This window comes from Falco cherrug, chromosome 5, assembly GCF_023634085.1.
Source record: "Falco cherrug isolate bFalChe1 chromosome 5, bFalChe1.pri, whole genome shotgun sequence".
In the NCBI taxonomy this organism is placed as follows: domain Eukaryota; kingdom Metazoa; phylum Chordata; class Aves; order Falconiformes; family Falconidae; genus Falco; species Falco cherrug.
In genome coordinates, this window is record NC_073701.1 from 27,391,884 (window position 1) to 27,408,119 (window position 16,236).

The following is a 16,236-nucleotide window of genomic DNA, read 5'->3' on the forward strand; positions in this document are numbered from 1 at the left end:
GACATTCAGGACTGAATCACTGCCACAAGACTGTTCAGTGTTTGCCGTGGAAGAGCAGGGAGCCAAAGTGAAACCTCAGTCATTGACTGCAAAGTCAAAGTGAGCACTTGGACAAGCACAGAATAACATCAGTAAAGAGGCTGCCACCAGTGGGCTGCAACCCACAATCAGACAGACACGTACACCCCACCTCATCCCAGTAAAATGGTTTTTTGTGTATTGCACTTCACAAATAGAGTCAAAGACAGATTATTTAGGACTGAGTCTAGAAGTTCAGTCCCTCCTGTCCCAGGCAGCTGAAGCCATAGTTCTCTCTACATCTGAAGGCACGTAGTGTTTCCCTGCTCTGCTCCTCTAGGAACATTGCTCCTGAAGCTCACCCCTCTTGTGCTTAACAGCCTTTTAAGAGTAACCTGGATGTACTCATGGGTGATTTATCCTTATCTGTGTGCTAACATAATTCTTTAGTTCAAATGATGCTCCTTTTTCTCATTGTTTTTAGCTCATACTACATTTAAAATGAACAGTCATATCTTCTATCACCTTCCAGTCTATTAAGCTTAAAATCCCAGCTCTCCAAGATTCTTCTGATAGAACAAGCTCTCCTTTCTTCTGCTCATCCTACAAACCCCATTCATCTGAGCTCATACTGGACTTGTCTGGGCAGGTGACCACACTTGTACTATGTGGTCCACCAGTGCTTTCCCAGTGACATGATTCTTTGCTAAATATTCCCTGCCTTCAGTACTTGCAGACTGTGTTTACTCTTCTCAGTGCTACATCAAATTGGTGGCTTAGAGTCAGGCCTTCATCAGGCAAAGTACCCAGGTTTTTCTTCTCTTCTCAGTATTCTATTAGGCAAGACCCAGGTGGTAGTAGAAGTTCTTAGTATAATCCTTTCTGCATATGGCCTTGCATGTTGTGGTGTTAGCATTTCGCTCCATTTCTATTAACAAGGTCAACCATTACTTTTTGTGATATGCTAAACCTTAACAATATCGATAGCTTCCAATGTGATGCTGTCAGCAAATCTCATGAAAGTACACTCCCACTCTAATGAATCACTAATGAAAAATAATAAGTAAAAGAAGTGAAGTTAAGCTCCAAATAATCATGTCTGCCAGCTCTGTAAGACTGTATACACTCTGGTAATGTTTTACATAATTTACAAAGAACAGCAATGTTTATTTCCTAGTTTATTCAGTATGCAGTCTCTAAGATTGGAAGTGGATTCTCTAAGTGGAAGTAAATTGTGTACTTCTGCATGGTTGCGGGGCTCACAGGGCAGTGAAGAGGGTGGTCACTTACCTGAAGACTAATAGGTGCTGATTAAGTACTGAACTTTTTCATTAAGAATGAGATAAAAGGAATTTTTTTACAGTTTCTGCTTTTTAGTCAAGAGCCAACTCTTAGCTAGTCACCAAAGGCATTGGGTCTTCTCATATTTTGTAACATTAACCAGTAGACAGATACATAACATAAGGTGATCAGAACAACTAGCATTGGCAGTATAGAGGCTGGAATCTTATCTGAAAGACCAAGGAAAGAGGACTGGAGGTCTGCCATGCAGCCAGCAATACACTCCTCTGCATCTGATTCAGGGGACTTAGAATATGGGTGATAACTGTAGCATAAACTCTGCTCCTCTTCTGGCACATTGGAAAAACAGGGAAAGTCAGTGGTGCTGTTTGTCCAGCAACAGTCTCTTCTGTGTTTGTGACACATGAACACTGTCTTTTCTCATTCAGAGTGGACATGGTAAGATTGACTGACCCATTCACCCTTCTTTACCTCTACATCTAAAGCAAACAGAACTCTGAAATGAATCAGTGGTTTAGGGGGATCTCAGAGGTGGATGCTGCAGAGACATTGCTGTGATTAACCTTTCTGTCTGATAAGTACCCCTGGTGCACCTTGTTAATCCAATACAACAAACAGAAACTCACAAACAAGCCTGGTGAAAGGAAGAAAGTCCAGTGACATTTCTGACAGGCAAAAAGAAAGATGTGACACTGTAGGACCAAGCTATTTTCACTGGCAAAAGAGACAGGTCTTATGTTGGTTCTCTGCTAGGACATGAAGGAAATAGAGGGGTGTTTCCTGTAGGATGTAATTTCTTTGTCCTCTGAAGATCCTTTAGATGTGTCTGCCTGAGGAAATGAGATCTGGTGGAGAAAATACTTGATGTTATTAATTTTGCCCCTGGGAACCTGTACACTTATTAATACTGCAGAAAATTCCAGCATGTTGGCATTGGTGGTTCTTTTTCTCCAAGTCACAGCAAAAGTCAAAAAAAGAGTGTGAAACAGAATATTCAAACATGGACTATGCTGCATTTACTTGCAGACTGACATTAGTCCAGCTTAAAATCTGCAGCCCTTCAGCACAGTTTGTTTCAAGACACTTGTGCCCATTTTCTGCCCTCTTGCTCCTTCATGCGCTATGATTTATTCATGATGCAACCCCATCAGGAACTGGAAACGAAATGTTTTCATTATGTTCCTCTGGTGAAAAATTCAGCTAAAATCATCTTATTTTCCAAACAGAAATGTGTTCAAACTGACAAAGCTGTGTTCTGACATATTGTTTCAGTATAGTGTTTCATGCAGTCCTAATTTGAGCCCATTCACATGGATTCATTTGAATGGCAAAGAACCAGATCACAGCTTTGGTACTGTATATATAAAACACATTACTTCTTTGGAAAGCACAGTGCCCTTTCCACAATGAAATGAGCGGTTTAGCATGATGCCAGAGACAAGGCAGAGCCAGCCATGTTCATCCACTGTAGCAGAATGAATATTGGTTTTGTCCCTGAAAACAGTCACGACATGATGTGTGCACAGTGAGTGGCAGGCATACTTGAGGAGCCTGGCTCCCTGTCCCATGGCTGAGACCCACCACCCCATTCCTCGCTCATTTGAGTAGTATTTTGTGTTTGTGCTTGGTCCAATTATGAGAATAAATTGCTGTATTTCAACCTCATAAATACTCAAAGGGGGAAGTTTTACTGATGAGGTGTTCTTGTTCCAAGGCCCCTGTATGTGCTTTGGCAGTCTTTGGGGCCTGAAGCTTGCTTCTTGGGTGGTGCCTTTAGGTGAGCCACAAACTTAAGAAAGCTGCAACCATAAACCAAGTCCTACTATCAAACAACACATGATGTTGGCTAACCAAATCTCTAGGGAAGAAAGGAGTGAATTCTGCAAAATTAAATATGCATGAAGAGTCACTGTGAAGACAAAGGACTTGCTTGTGAGGGTTGTCCAAAAGCTTTGCAGTACCGCTACACTCATAAGTCCATCTCACTGTCAAACTGTAGGTATTAATATGTTATCCCTGTGACACAAAATAAAAAATGCCATTTTTTTTTACTTCTGATTGCAGATAAATGGAAATTCTGGAGGGATCATGAAGCATTTTGCTGTCACACATAGCTGGATAGCTGGATTCTCATTTTATATGTGTTTCTCCTGCTTCATCTTTGATGAAAAGCAGAGGCACCCACACTTGGCATGAATTTACGTTCTGAAGATGGTAAATTTACACAAAAAGCTGTACTGCCCTGTGCTGTTCCCACTTCAATACACCCAAAAGGAAATATCTAACTGCAAAGATTAGCGATGTTGATTTTTCCCAGGATTTAAAAGTCCAGAACAAATCATCAGCCTTGCACAAAGGTTAACACAATAACTTTTTTTTAAACCTGAAAGTGGGCCAGTATCTATTTGCCTTCTATATTTTGCTTTTCTAAAATCAAAGCCTCCAGAACTGAAGGCTGTCCTGAAAGTCTCCACCAGTGCAGAAAGGGAGGTCTAGCTGAAATGTTTCCTGAACATCAAGTGTAACTTCATTTTCGGAGAGAAAAATGAGATCACTAGTTACAAAGTTTCAGTCTGTTTCAAGATAGTCTGTGTCACCAACACCTTCCATTCCAATAGGATAATTCCTTGTCAATCCAAGAAAGTCCCAGTATAAGTAACTTAATAATCAGCCTTGTCATATATTCCAGTGTCAGTGCTACATTTCCCCACAGAGATCACGGAATGAATGCAATTTCCAGATACAAAAGCATACAAAGCTGTGGCTAGGTCTCTTCTCTAAAGGAAAAGTTTGTGCTCTCTTCCTCACTTCTAGCTGAATCTATCTGATCATTCAGAAAAGACTGGGAATCCATCACACATTTAGACAGTGTACGAACACAACAAAATTATAATTCCTAATTTGTCAGTTATGGGTGCCAGAATGAATCCTTAAAATGCTTCCAAAACTGGAAGAAATTGAATGCAGTTATTCCATTCCCACCCAAAACATCTTTCCACTGAGACACCTGCAATATAACACCAGGACAAATTTCTCCAGCAAAATGGATCAGAATTTAATTTTTCCTTTTGCCCTGTTCTGTAAATAGAGGGCACCAAGTATCTTGATTACCAGCTTCCAGTAATAATCCTAAGGCCTTGCTGGCTCAATGACATTGCCACTCAAAGACAGCTGAGTGGCAGCTCTTGAGCAATGACAGCTCTTCAGCAATTTATGGCAGTGTTTCAAGCTCTGAAGAAGTGAACCACTAAAGCTGTTCACCATCAGGTATGCCCTCAGTCCTCATTACCTTCAATCTTGGAAAAAATACTGTTCTTCCAAAGGGTTTAGCATGTGCTTGACATTCTTCTGGTAATTAGTAGCAAACTCTGCATTGACTAAAGTGTAGATGGCTTCAGCAAAATGAGCATTCCCAAAGTGAAACAGATCATGAACAACAGGTGGAGATATGAAATCATGGCACATCCCAGAATTAAAAGACAAAGTATTCTTAAGACCACTTCCTAGGCTACTGCTGTGCAGATCTGCAACAGCAAAGAGCTTTCTCTGTCACAGCAACTAAAACCACCCACCCTCAAAAGCAACCTGCAGATCCCAGTGATAAAATTCAGTTTATTTTAATGAGGGAGAGAAAATAGGTGTTGTATTTTGGAAATAACCTTATAGAGTATATTTAGTGTGAACATAATTTTATGCCAGTAGAATGTGCTGTGAGCTTTTGCAGGGGTTGTTTTGAAACCCAGATATTTAAGCTGGTATTTACACATAACTGTGAACTAACTATGAAGGAAATTTGCTGGGACACAACCTTAGTATATTTTTCCTACTTCCTGTTAAATTATCTGCCAATGCACTAGCAGTGATCAGATCACCAAAGGTCTGCTAAGAACTCAACCTTCATGCTTATCCAAGTCCTGTCCTGCACAGAAATTACTCTTCTTCTCCTCTCTTCTCATAAGTATGTCATTTGTGAGTGCAGACATTGCTATTGTCATCTTCCTGATGACCAGATGAGTGCAAATGAACATAAGTAATTGGTGGCAGGAGCTTTTCTACTACTTTGATTACCATAAGAAGAAAACTCAGTCTGGGCCTGGTACTGGCAACAGTTTTTTCTTGTTTTCAGTCTGAAGAAGCATTCTATATTCAAATAATCTGCTATACTATGATCAGCTTCAGTAGAGAAACACACCAGGCTTCAGCAGGGAGTGACACCATTTTGGTCTTTTACAGCCTCCCACTGTATTTAAGATGGAATAGTTTAGATTTAAAAATTCCATTTATTTTTTTATATCTTGAGGCTAATTAAGAAACATCTCACAAAAACTAAATTACTTTTTAAAAAAGGGGGGGGAAAGCCTCTTTTGGAATTAACATTGTCATTAAGTAAATGAGAGAGGTTGTCAAGAGTTGCAAAAGATGTTCCTTACTTTTATTGCACCTCAGCTTCTAGCATTGCTGATGTGTCTCATTCTGGACATATTAGTGAGAATCTGTCCTGAAACTCCACCTGAGGCGAAGGAGGGGAATGGTTTGGATGCACACATTTGCTCAACATTTGGTCTATCTTCTGCTTACCAACAGTTCTTCACATAAACAAAGAAACTATCAATCCTGTCTTGTTATGGGCATTACCTGGCAGGTATTAATAAATATTTTACATGCTATTATATTCCTTTTTACACATCCTGACTCTTTGGGTGGTGAAAATTTTTCTCAGTTGGTAGAAATAACCCCATAGGTTTAAAGACTTCCTTGCTGTGGAGTGACATTTTCCCCACGTTCGCATAAACAGAATAGTTGCACATTTTTCTTTTCTTCATTGTCTCCCTCCCATTGTATTTTGCTGACAATAGCAAGAGGGGGAGAGCTAGCAACATGCACAGAAACAGCCTCATTATTTGTGAACTGATTGTGTGGAAAACATCTGTTTTCTGCCTAGCTTCACTTGTTTGTACACACTCACTGCTTCCAATGATGCAGTGCTGAGAGGAAAAAGGACAACAAAACACAGGAAATATGCCTTGCTTGTTGGTTGTCCTGGTGTCTCTCAGCCCCACCAGTGCAGTAGCTCTCAGTTCATCAACAAGAAATGATGAACCAGTAAATGAAGCATATTAGCTGAATTCAAGTCAGTACTGTACTGTCATCTAAGGAATCTCCTTTTGTGTATGAAGACTAGTTAGCTTTGTATTCACCTTTTTCCCTTGCCCTGTGGACTTCTGTCATTGCTCTGCTTACTGTTTGCCTGCTGGATATAACCATACGATGACATCAATGTGAATGGTAGATGACAGTCAGCCCTATTAAACTGTACACCAAGACTGGAATCAAGGCTATCAAATGGGAAAAACATTAATTATATTTATATAGATCTTCAGATTTACCACATTTTTAACCTATCATTTCTATCTCCCCCTTTGCAACTGAAATGGTAGATGAAGTTTCCTTAAAGTTTGACATTTGGTATTTGGCAAAGATACCAAAAGCCAATAGCATTATGCTTCCTAGCTGTTTCCAGTCACCAGCTTTTCTTTATTGCTAGGTTCTACTTTTCCTTATAGACCACCTTTCCTCTTTCAAACTGGGATGCTCATGGGTCTCATTGAGTAAGTTCAGCAAGGTCCCCTTTCCTCATAAGGTGACCTTTTTTTACACTGGCCATCCTCACTATAGCCTCACTTGAACCTGATTCTGAAGTCATTGTTTCCTCTGAATAATACTGAGTTGTGCTGGAAGTCCCAGACATGCCTGTACATTGTTCATGCAGTACAGTTTGACTCAACATGATAATATTTTCATGTTTTCTTACAGTGATATCAGAAGGTCTGAAGCAAGATCAGGAGTTCAGCTGCACACTATTCAATTATACAGCAAAAGAAAATATTGATCAGAGAACTAACAGTACAGGTATGAGGCTCTTACCTCCCTGGGCCAGTACTCTCACAAGCTTTACACTATTCATGCCCTCCAAGATTCTTTCATGCAGCAGCTCATGGCATCTTCTTTAATGGGATGAAATTCTGTGGCTGTAAGTCCCTATTATCTGTTCATTATGTATGTACTTCCTAGAGCAAACTTTTCTAAAATTTCCTATCCCAATGAGCACAAGTACTTGTACGTATTTTGTTGTTGCTAACAGACCTGATTTCTTTCTCATTTATTCACTTAAGAAAGCTTCTTTTTCTTCCCATGGCATTTTTCTGACAATCAAGGTTGGATAAGGAGAAGCCCTTAAAGTGTTCCTAAATGTTATTTTTGCTCAGACCTGCACTGTTTTAACTCAGTGTCAGAAAAAGCTGTTTTGCAGAAATCCCACGGGGAAATGCTGCCATATGTTTTAAATCTTCAGTGAAGACCAGGGCCTCCATGAAACGCAGCTGGGAAGGGAGCCAGGACATGGGACAGGCACACCCTGAAGCTGGCCCAGACCACTCCTTGTTGATCTAATTTTGTGCCCCTCTGGTATGGTGGTTTCCAACTGAAATAAAACCTGTTTTACAAAGGCACTGTGCTGTTTTCCCCAATGCTCCATCCTAGCCTCTTTGCTGCAGTGATCTGTGGTTTGCAGTGAAAGCGGTATAGTGGGAGAACCTCAGCAAGTGTAGCTCAGTGTAGCTCTAGTAATGTCGGCAGTGCTGTATCAGCTTAAATTAGCTGAGGTCCTTGAGAGATGGTTTTGATTGACAGGTTTTGTTCCTTGGGAAAAAGATGGAATAATTAATGGCTCATGTTAGAATGGCTTAATATTAACAGCTTTTTAAGAGGCAAGCATCCCCAAAATTGACACTGGCTTTGTTCAAAGAAGAGAGAATTGTGTGGACCCTGGAGGATGGCTATAGTTGAACACAAAGAAAGCATAGTTTTTCTTGAGGAAATCTTCTTGCATTTGTTTCAAATAATTTCCATGTCATCCTCAAAAAGGGTTTTCTCATAATCCTCAGCTTTTGTAGGGGAGTCATATTAAAAAGTGTGGCTTGTTCTTTACCAAATGGAAAAAATTCTTGCAAACTGGAAGTGGAGGAATTCCTCTTCCCTGTCCACCCCCAAAAATGAAGTCGGATCACCTACTCCTTCAGTTCTACCATCAATATCTCCTCCTTCATTTATCACCTAGAAATATGTTTGTGTTCAATGTCAGTTCAATATGCTTCTTTAAAAAAAGAAATCTTCTGTCTTTTAAATTATTGATTATTCTTGCCATGGTAAGAGGCAGCAGTCCAGCATCCACAAGTAATCCCAAACCAGAAAATAGTTATGCAAAATACACCACTACCAGACAACCTGCTCTTAGAATACCATGTTGTGCTAATAGTGAGTAAAAACTAAAAGGCAATGAGGATGCTTATTTCACTCACCTGAACCCACAGACCCTGCAAACAGTACGAGAGATCCCTCAGACCCTGTAAACAGTATGGGAGCATTATTTTACTATCAGGAAAAACATCAATAAACATGCTGACAAAAATAATTTTGTAATTCAAGATGTTCTCTCTAATTTTTTAATTTGCATTAACATTTGGTAGTCTGAGCTGCTTACCTTACTAGTTGTTCTGCTCTCAGTTCATTTTTCTCCACTGCTCAGTCCCACGTAAGTTACCAGTCTGCAAAGAGTTGGCATTATTTCATGGTTCTTGCAGGACAGTACAGCTGGCTAGCTTTTGCCTCAATGCACTACTTATATCATTTCTCTTATGCAAGGCATGCAAACCACAGTGTCAAATACAATTGTATCACAGAACTAATAATAATGTTCTAGTGTTGGAAAGGGCAACGATCTGGGGTTTTTTTTCTTGGACACAAAGTATTTGGCTTTGTCAACTTTTCTATTTAGAAGTTGGATTAGTACCCATAAAGGAGTGCCCTTGAGCTCTTGTCACTTAATTATAGCTCACAGCCTCTGAAAGTAATTCTACTTGGAGTTCTGCAATCATGACAAGGAGCTCTTGCAGAATGCTTTTCTTGTGTAGATCTCAAAGCACTTTATGGGGGGAAACAGGGTCATTCTGCAGATGTAAAACCTGAGAAATGAAGAGATGGAGTAAGTTGCTGAAGTTTATCCAGAATTTGAACAGAACTAAAAAAAAAAAGGAATATTAGTCCTTAGTACTCTAGTCATTGCAATATAGCTATCTTGAAAGAAAAGTACAGTTTCAAATCTAGGGGGCAAGTAAAAAGATACTAAATTCAAAGTAATTAAAAACATCCATCAGAGTGGTTTTCTAAGTTTAAAACATGTCCTTTCTTTGTTTTACCTATTCCTACAGGAAAAGAAGATGTTCTGGTACAGAATCAGTTCCTCCTATCCCCACACTTTTTCATAGTAATGCTGTGGATCTGTATCTTATCAAGGTTTTCTTATCAAAATTTCTCACGCTTTCAGCATGAGTCTATGGTTCTGGAACGTGCTTTATTTCACTCAGTGTCTATACGGACTATGCAAAGAAACACAATAAAAGATGAAAAATCCCATGGAGAAAGAGAAACAGCTTTGGCCACTAGAAGCAAGACACGAAGATTTGAATGATTACCCCTCAAAAAACTTGAAATCTGATCACTAGAAATATGGTCTCCAAAGTCCATTGTGCAACATAATTCATATGCATTTTTTCAGCACAATTTCAGTTTGCTTGGTTGAAGCAGAAATTATTTCTGGGTATTAAGACAAAAACATGTAACATCAGCTGTCCAGGTTTAAAGGATTCATACAGTGATGATACAAACCCTAGCATTTTCAAACTGTCAAACACTTCTAACTTGGATAGGAGTCTCACAACTAGCTATATATCCACTGTCATTGATTCTAGCCCTAGCACAACTAGCATGTTCTGTATGAGTAGCCAGATTTATTACACAGAGTTGGTTTAGATCCAAAGATTCTCCAAAACTTTGCAAGTAGTATAAATGAGAAACATACATTAAGAGTTTCCCATCTTTGTTGTCCAGGTCAGTCAACAAACAGGTTACCTGAAAACACCTTCACAGTGGTCTGTGAGCCTCATGGTATACTTCAGTAAGGTGTTAGATCAGTGTTCACACCAAAATCACAATAGCACTTGACATGCTAAGAAATCTTACTAGAAAGGTGAAAAAATTCATTAGCTGACAAATGGATGTGTCCTGTCATCAAGATCAGAAAACACAGACCTATGCAACTCCTCTCTTGAGTTTAGATTTCACATGAAAAAAACAATAAACCAGACCATTAGATCTCATAATGTCCATCATCCTGACACGGCAGTCCACTTTGAAAGTAGGAAGCCTCGGACTCCATCTCAATATTTATTTTCTTTTTTTATACATGTTCTAGTAATAAGCCAAGTGTTTTATCATTGAATTCTGTTGATGTTGAAATGGAAGGTTATTCCAGGTAGATGGCTGTCAACATGTTCACATGCTTTTGCAGCACACTTTGATCACTGGGGCAACAGAAGAGGCATGATAGCCTCCAATCTCAGGCACGGATCAAGATGTGGGAGGGACAGTTTCTGCATCCAAGTCATCTGGGAGTGGGGCATCTACATTCTGTTGGCTCCCTTTAAAAAATGTAGCTTGAGCCTTTCCCCAGCCTTGTTCCTTCTCTTTTAAAAGGGATTATTATCTCACTCTGCTTGTCTGCTTGGGTGTTACATACCATGGCGTCAAGGATCAACTTCTGTTATCAAGGGTTTGGTGCAATGGAGTTATATTCTTAAATAGGAAGCTCTCATTGTAACCATCCTGCAAATCTGTCTGGTACAGCAAAAATTTTCTCCTTTGGAATTTTGAACACAGTATTGTCTGTGACCATTTAGCCTCGATACTTAAAAAAACACAACAAACTCCCCCAAAATGATTCCTAAATTTCAAGCTACTTTCCCCCTTTTTCCTGAGGAATACAGATTTTGAAGCAATAATTACTTTGAGATAAATAATAGCATCTTTGCTAAGAAACTTCCAGCGTGCTTTTAATTTGCAATGAAGTACTGATTTGACTCTAACAGGACGTTTACATGCTACACAGAGACGTCAAGTACAGGGATGTCATGTGGCCTCTGCATTTAATAGAATAAGAGGAAGAGGAAAAGGAAAATAAAGCACTCGAGTGATTAATACAATCATTACCTTCAAGATGCTTCTGTTTGATGGTACCTTGAAGAGGTTTACATCTTTCTGTATGGATGAATTTCTTGAGAACTTAAAGCAGAGCCTGTAAGGGCTCACCAACCATCTGAGAAGGGTCCAAGTCCAGAAAAAGCATAAAGTGCATGCAATGAGCATATTTTCATTAAAGATATTCATACTTAAGTGTCAATGCCAACACTTATATCTTTATCACTTTGACTGAAAATCTATTTTTTCTGCTTGCTGACTCCTGTTTTAGCTATAGCTCGTAAATCAAGTCTGTCGCTAAATTCAGCTAGTGCTTTCACTGCAACATAACTGAAATCACAACCCTCTTCAGCTCCCACTAAAATAACATCTTATAATCTTTCATCACAGTTGCTTCTACCTAGTCCTCCTAATTCACAGTACACAAGAGTTACAGCAAATCCCATAAACTACTTGCTGTTTTTATCTGTTTATATCTAGCTCAGCTCCAAAAGCAATGTAGAAGCTTGACAGAAAAGCCTGGAACCACCCAGGTGGGCTCCATAACCTGGCAGGGTCCAGGTGTCAGGTATAAAAGGGGAAGGAAACCCTTTCAGGAGCTTTATGGGAGTAAGGCTGGTCCATGGAGGTGGTGTTGTTACTGCTGTTAGAAGAGCTTTTCCATTAAAACCCTAGGGAGGATATAGGAAGGTTATGGAAATCATTGCTAGTACTCTGTGAAGATGAAAGTGTCCTGCTGTTCAATGGGATGCTGGTTTGAGAAACTAGAATACAAGGAGAGCCCTCTCTTTCAAATATACCTTTCAGTCTATCATCAAAGTGGCAGTTACTAACCTTTTGGAAATACCTCCTAGGCTATATCACAGCCTGTCTATACTCTCTTACTGATTCCTTCTGATTTTTAGCATCAAATTAATCTGTTTCATCTTCACTTTTAGTTCTCTGAGCATGGCTTCTGCTTTCTCTCTGTTCTGCTTTCTTATCAAACTGATTAACCTTGCCATATTTCTTTTCTATCTCATTACCTCCTCCCTCTCATCTACCTCACCTCTATCCTTATAACATTTTAGAGGCATGCAAATATTAGTTTACAGTGGTTGGTTAGGCAAGGGAAAAACGAACAGGAGTCTTGTAGTGCGTCATATATTTGTAGATGAGCATCTTGATATTAACACATCACCACTAAAGATAAATGAATTAAGATCTTAACTGCCTCTGAAGTTGCAGCTGTTCTTATGCTGGATCATTAAGGAAAGGAGATGGTCACCTATACACAAATAATCTAAGATTAGGTAAGAATTTGGGCATCAAAATGAACTTCTGTGCTGGGATAGTATCTTATTCTTCACTTCACGTATTCACAGCAATGATTCTTCAGTATAAAAGAGGTGCATAGGTAAAGCACAAATAGGAAACTGAGAACAGGACTTGAGATTTTAGATTCCAATTCTCATTTTATTAGTATTTTATTTAACAAACAGAACTGAAGGAAAATATCAAAATTCAAAACTTCTGCTTATTTTTAAATACTCAGTATTGAATATGAGGGTGAAGAACTCAAGATAACTACAAAGGATGATATTATAATATATATTCTCCAGTTTAATAAGATAACACTGTCTTAACTTCTTTAATGCTTTCACAGAAGAAAATTGACTTATTTTTATATATTACGTGTGTGAGCTACCAGATTTGATGGACTGAAGGGGGCAGGTACCTGGACATCAGCATTGGTAGGCTGATCAAGTGCAAAATGTCAGAGTCCTTGCCATGTTTTGAAGTCAGAAACAATTATTTTTCTGTAATACAGATATCTGTAAGTTGTGGTTATGTGGAGTGATCTAGGTGATTCACATTTACCCACTCTTGTCAAAAGCTGATGCATTGGGAAAGGTTTTTTATGTTCTACAGAGGCTATCTGGAAAAATAGATAGGTATTGCCAGATATTATATAGTGTCCCCATGTAATTTTAACCATAAACTGAAGCTAATAATCCCTCAAAGAAGACAAAACACTCCCTGATTTGAAGGTTCCTTGTTATCTGGCAGGCACAGAAACTTTTCTTCATAGAGTAATAAAGATGGAAATACCACTTACTGGTCTATGTCTCTTCTTTAATTTTTTTTCAGTATGGGCTGTGGACTAAATAAACACATTTCCTAGTGCGTGCACGACCAGAGTGTTCACTACAATGCTTTTCTGAGAATGAATGTTGAGTCTGGAGTATGGAGACTCCAGTATGGAGAACAAGGCAGTGTGACTAAAAACTCCAACACACAAACAATTTTGAGTTCAGAAATACACTTTACCTCCTTCTGTTCCCAGCTCCCTGGGTTTTTCATGAGAGAATTTCTTCTGCATAGTGCACACTGTGTTCTTCCCTTCCTGTGTCCTCCCTATGGAGTCAGGCCACCATTACCATTTCAGTCTCCCTAAAGTTTGTTATGACCGCTGGTATCACTATATGAAATATTTGCTCTCTGCATTCTTGTCACACCTTGCGAGGAAGCACTGAGGCTGGAATTTAGCAGCCCTATAAAGGGAGTGTAATTCACAGACAATGTGCTGCAAACTGACAAATTCCCCGTGCCTTTATGGTGTGTAACCCTCAGTAGTTGTCTTTCCCCCACTTTATTTTGTTTATTATCTCAGTGCACATAGGGTTTCCACTGTGCATTGCCTGGGGTAGGTGAGTTTACAAGATGAAAGCACCATCAAACACTTGAAGTTTCCATCAGTTTTGCCCAGCAAACACTGAGAGTCTTGAACTGATTACAGTTTTGGATTTTTGAGGAACAATCAAGGTCATGCCACGTCGATTGATCCCTTGTTTTCTATTGAGGTTACAGTCTCCTGTCTACATTTTGGAGATAAACTATACAAGCAACAGAAGGTCACAGACTATGAATAAGGCTTACTTCAGGAAATAAATGAGAAAGTTAATGATTTTCAATTAATTTTAGAACTGCAAATTCATGCCTTTGTAAGGTTGCACTCCATGCAAAGGTTGAGTTCATTACATTTTAAATCCTGAAAATAAAAAATGGAAAGAAAACATCCACCCATAATTTACCAAAATAAAATGATCAAGACCTTTCAGCTGACATGAAGTGCTGTAATGCAATTTACCGTATGGAGACTTGAATTGTAATATCTACCTTTTCCCTGTGCAAAGACCTCAGTTTCATGTTAGAGTCATGGTAACAGCTCTCCCAATGCTTTCATTTCTATCAACAGTAGAGAGGGACAAGCTATGAAATGCTTTACATTATTTTTTTTATTCTGAGACATTAATGAGGCTTGTAGACACTGTGAAGTATTAAAATAAAGCATCTATCTTCATTGAGAGATTGACAAGAATATGCTCTCTGTTTTAGAATCATCTTATTGCCTACGAGAGAGAAATATCCAGATGTTGAAGTTGCAGGAGTCCAATGCTGTGGAAAGAAATTAATAAAATTTAATGAGATTCTTCATTAATTGAAACTGATTGGTTTATGGTTATCCTCTAGCTGACACGTACCACTAGCCTCCTTATAGAGTACTAAGCATTTTTTCCCCTGCTCTCATTATCAAAGCTAATACGAGTCAGCAAATGCAGAGGGCTATTTTCTGCTTCTTACTATGCTGAAAGAGCGATTTGTTACACATTTCCTGCTATGCCTGTGTAATCCGGCTGGTCAAGAATTATTAAGCGCTGTCATCAAAGGAACTGCTACGGTGGCTGCTCAAAGGCCTATCAGATATATAAATAGTAATCACGCAAAATAAGAGATGGTGAGTTCATACTGAGCCAGCAGCACCTATCCCACTGAAAAAATCCAACAGGCTTTCCAAGACTACCCTCAGGGATTTCCTCTACTGATGTACAGCCCTGAGAAAGCAAAGACAGATGGGCTGCTAGACAGCTCGTCTGCAAGGATGAGCTCAGCAGTAATGGTGGTGTTTATCTATCCCCAGTGCCAAAAAGTGATAAGTCATTTTTCAAAATAATAATGGAGCAGGTCCACACATTGTAAAATAAGAATATTTCTAAACATGTGTTTAATCATCAGGTTTTTACCCATCATTTGCGTGACACAAAAGTAGATGTATGAACATGTTATAAAAATGTGGGGCCTGAACTAGTGAAAACACGGGCTTGCTCATCTGCCTGCTCTCTGTTCTCTCACTTGCTAGGGATAAGCTACCAGTTCGCTTCCCTCACTTCTCACTAGTCTGCCTTTCTCCTTTATTCCACTGCCCATTTCCCACCTCATGTGCATTTCATCTCATGCCCTTTCTCTGTCATTTTGTCTTTTGCATAAAGTATACATTTCACACTGTTTCCCTGAGACAAATTTTTGTTCATAGTTTCCAAGCCTCTCCATGATATCCTAGACAATCGCCACCATCAAACTGAATGTCTTTGTTATTTATAAATGATCTATGAAGCATATGGAAGGAGCTAGTGAATGTGGCCAGAGTTTTCTTTTTCCCACGTACGTATTCTTTGTTTAATTTCACCTCGTCTAGCAAGTGACTAGTCTTGAAATGTCCAGTTGTATTGCTGTATGAGGGTAAAATGCAAAGAATTGTTTTCTTTTGTGATAAAATACCTGAAACAAATTAAAAATAAGAAAAAAAAAACCAACAAAAAAAAACCCAAAGAAAAATTGCATGAAAAGAGAAACGTCCTGCTGAAGATGTGTCTTACCTGCTTAAGGAAGGGTTTATTTAAGCACATAGAGCTTTGTTTCTCTATCAAACTACAAAGGGTTTGGATTATGCTTGACGTTTCAAAAAGCAGGCATTTGCATAGTTTTACACAAAAGTGACAGTAT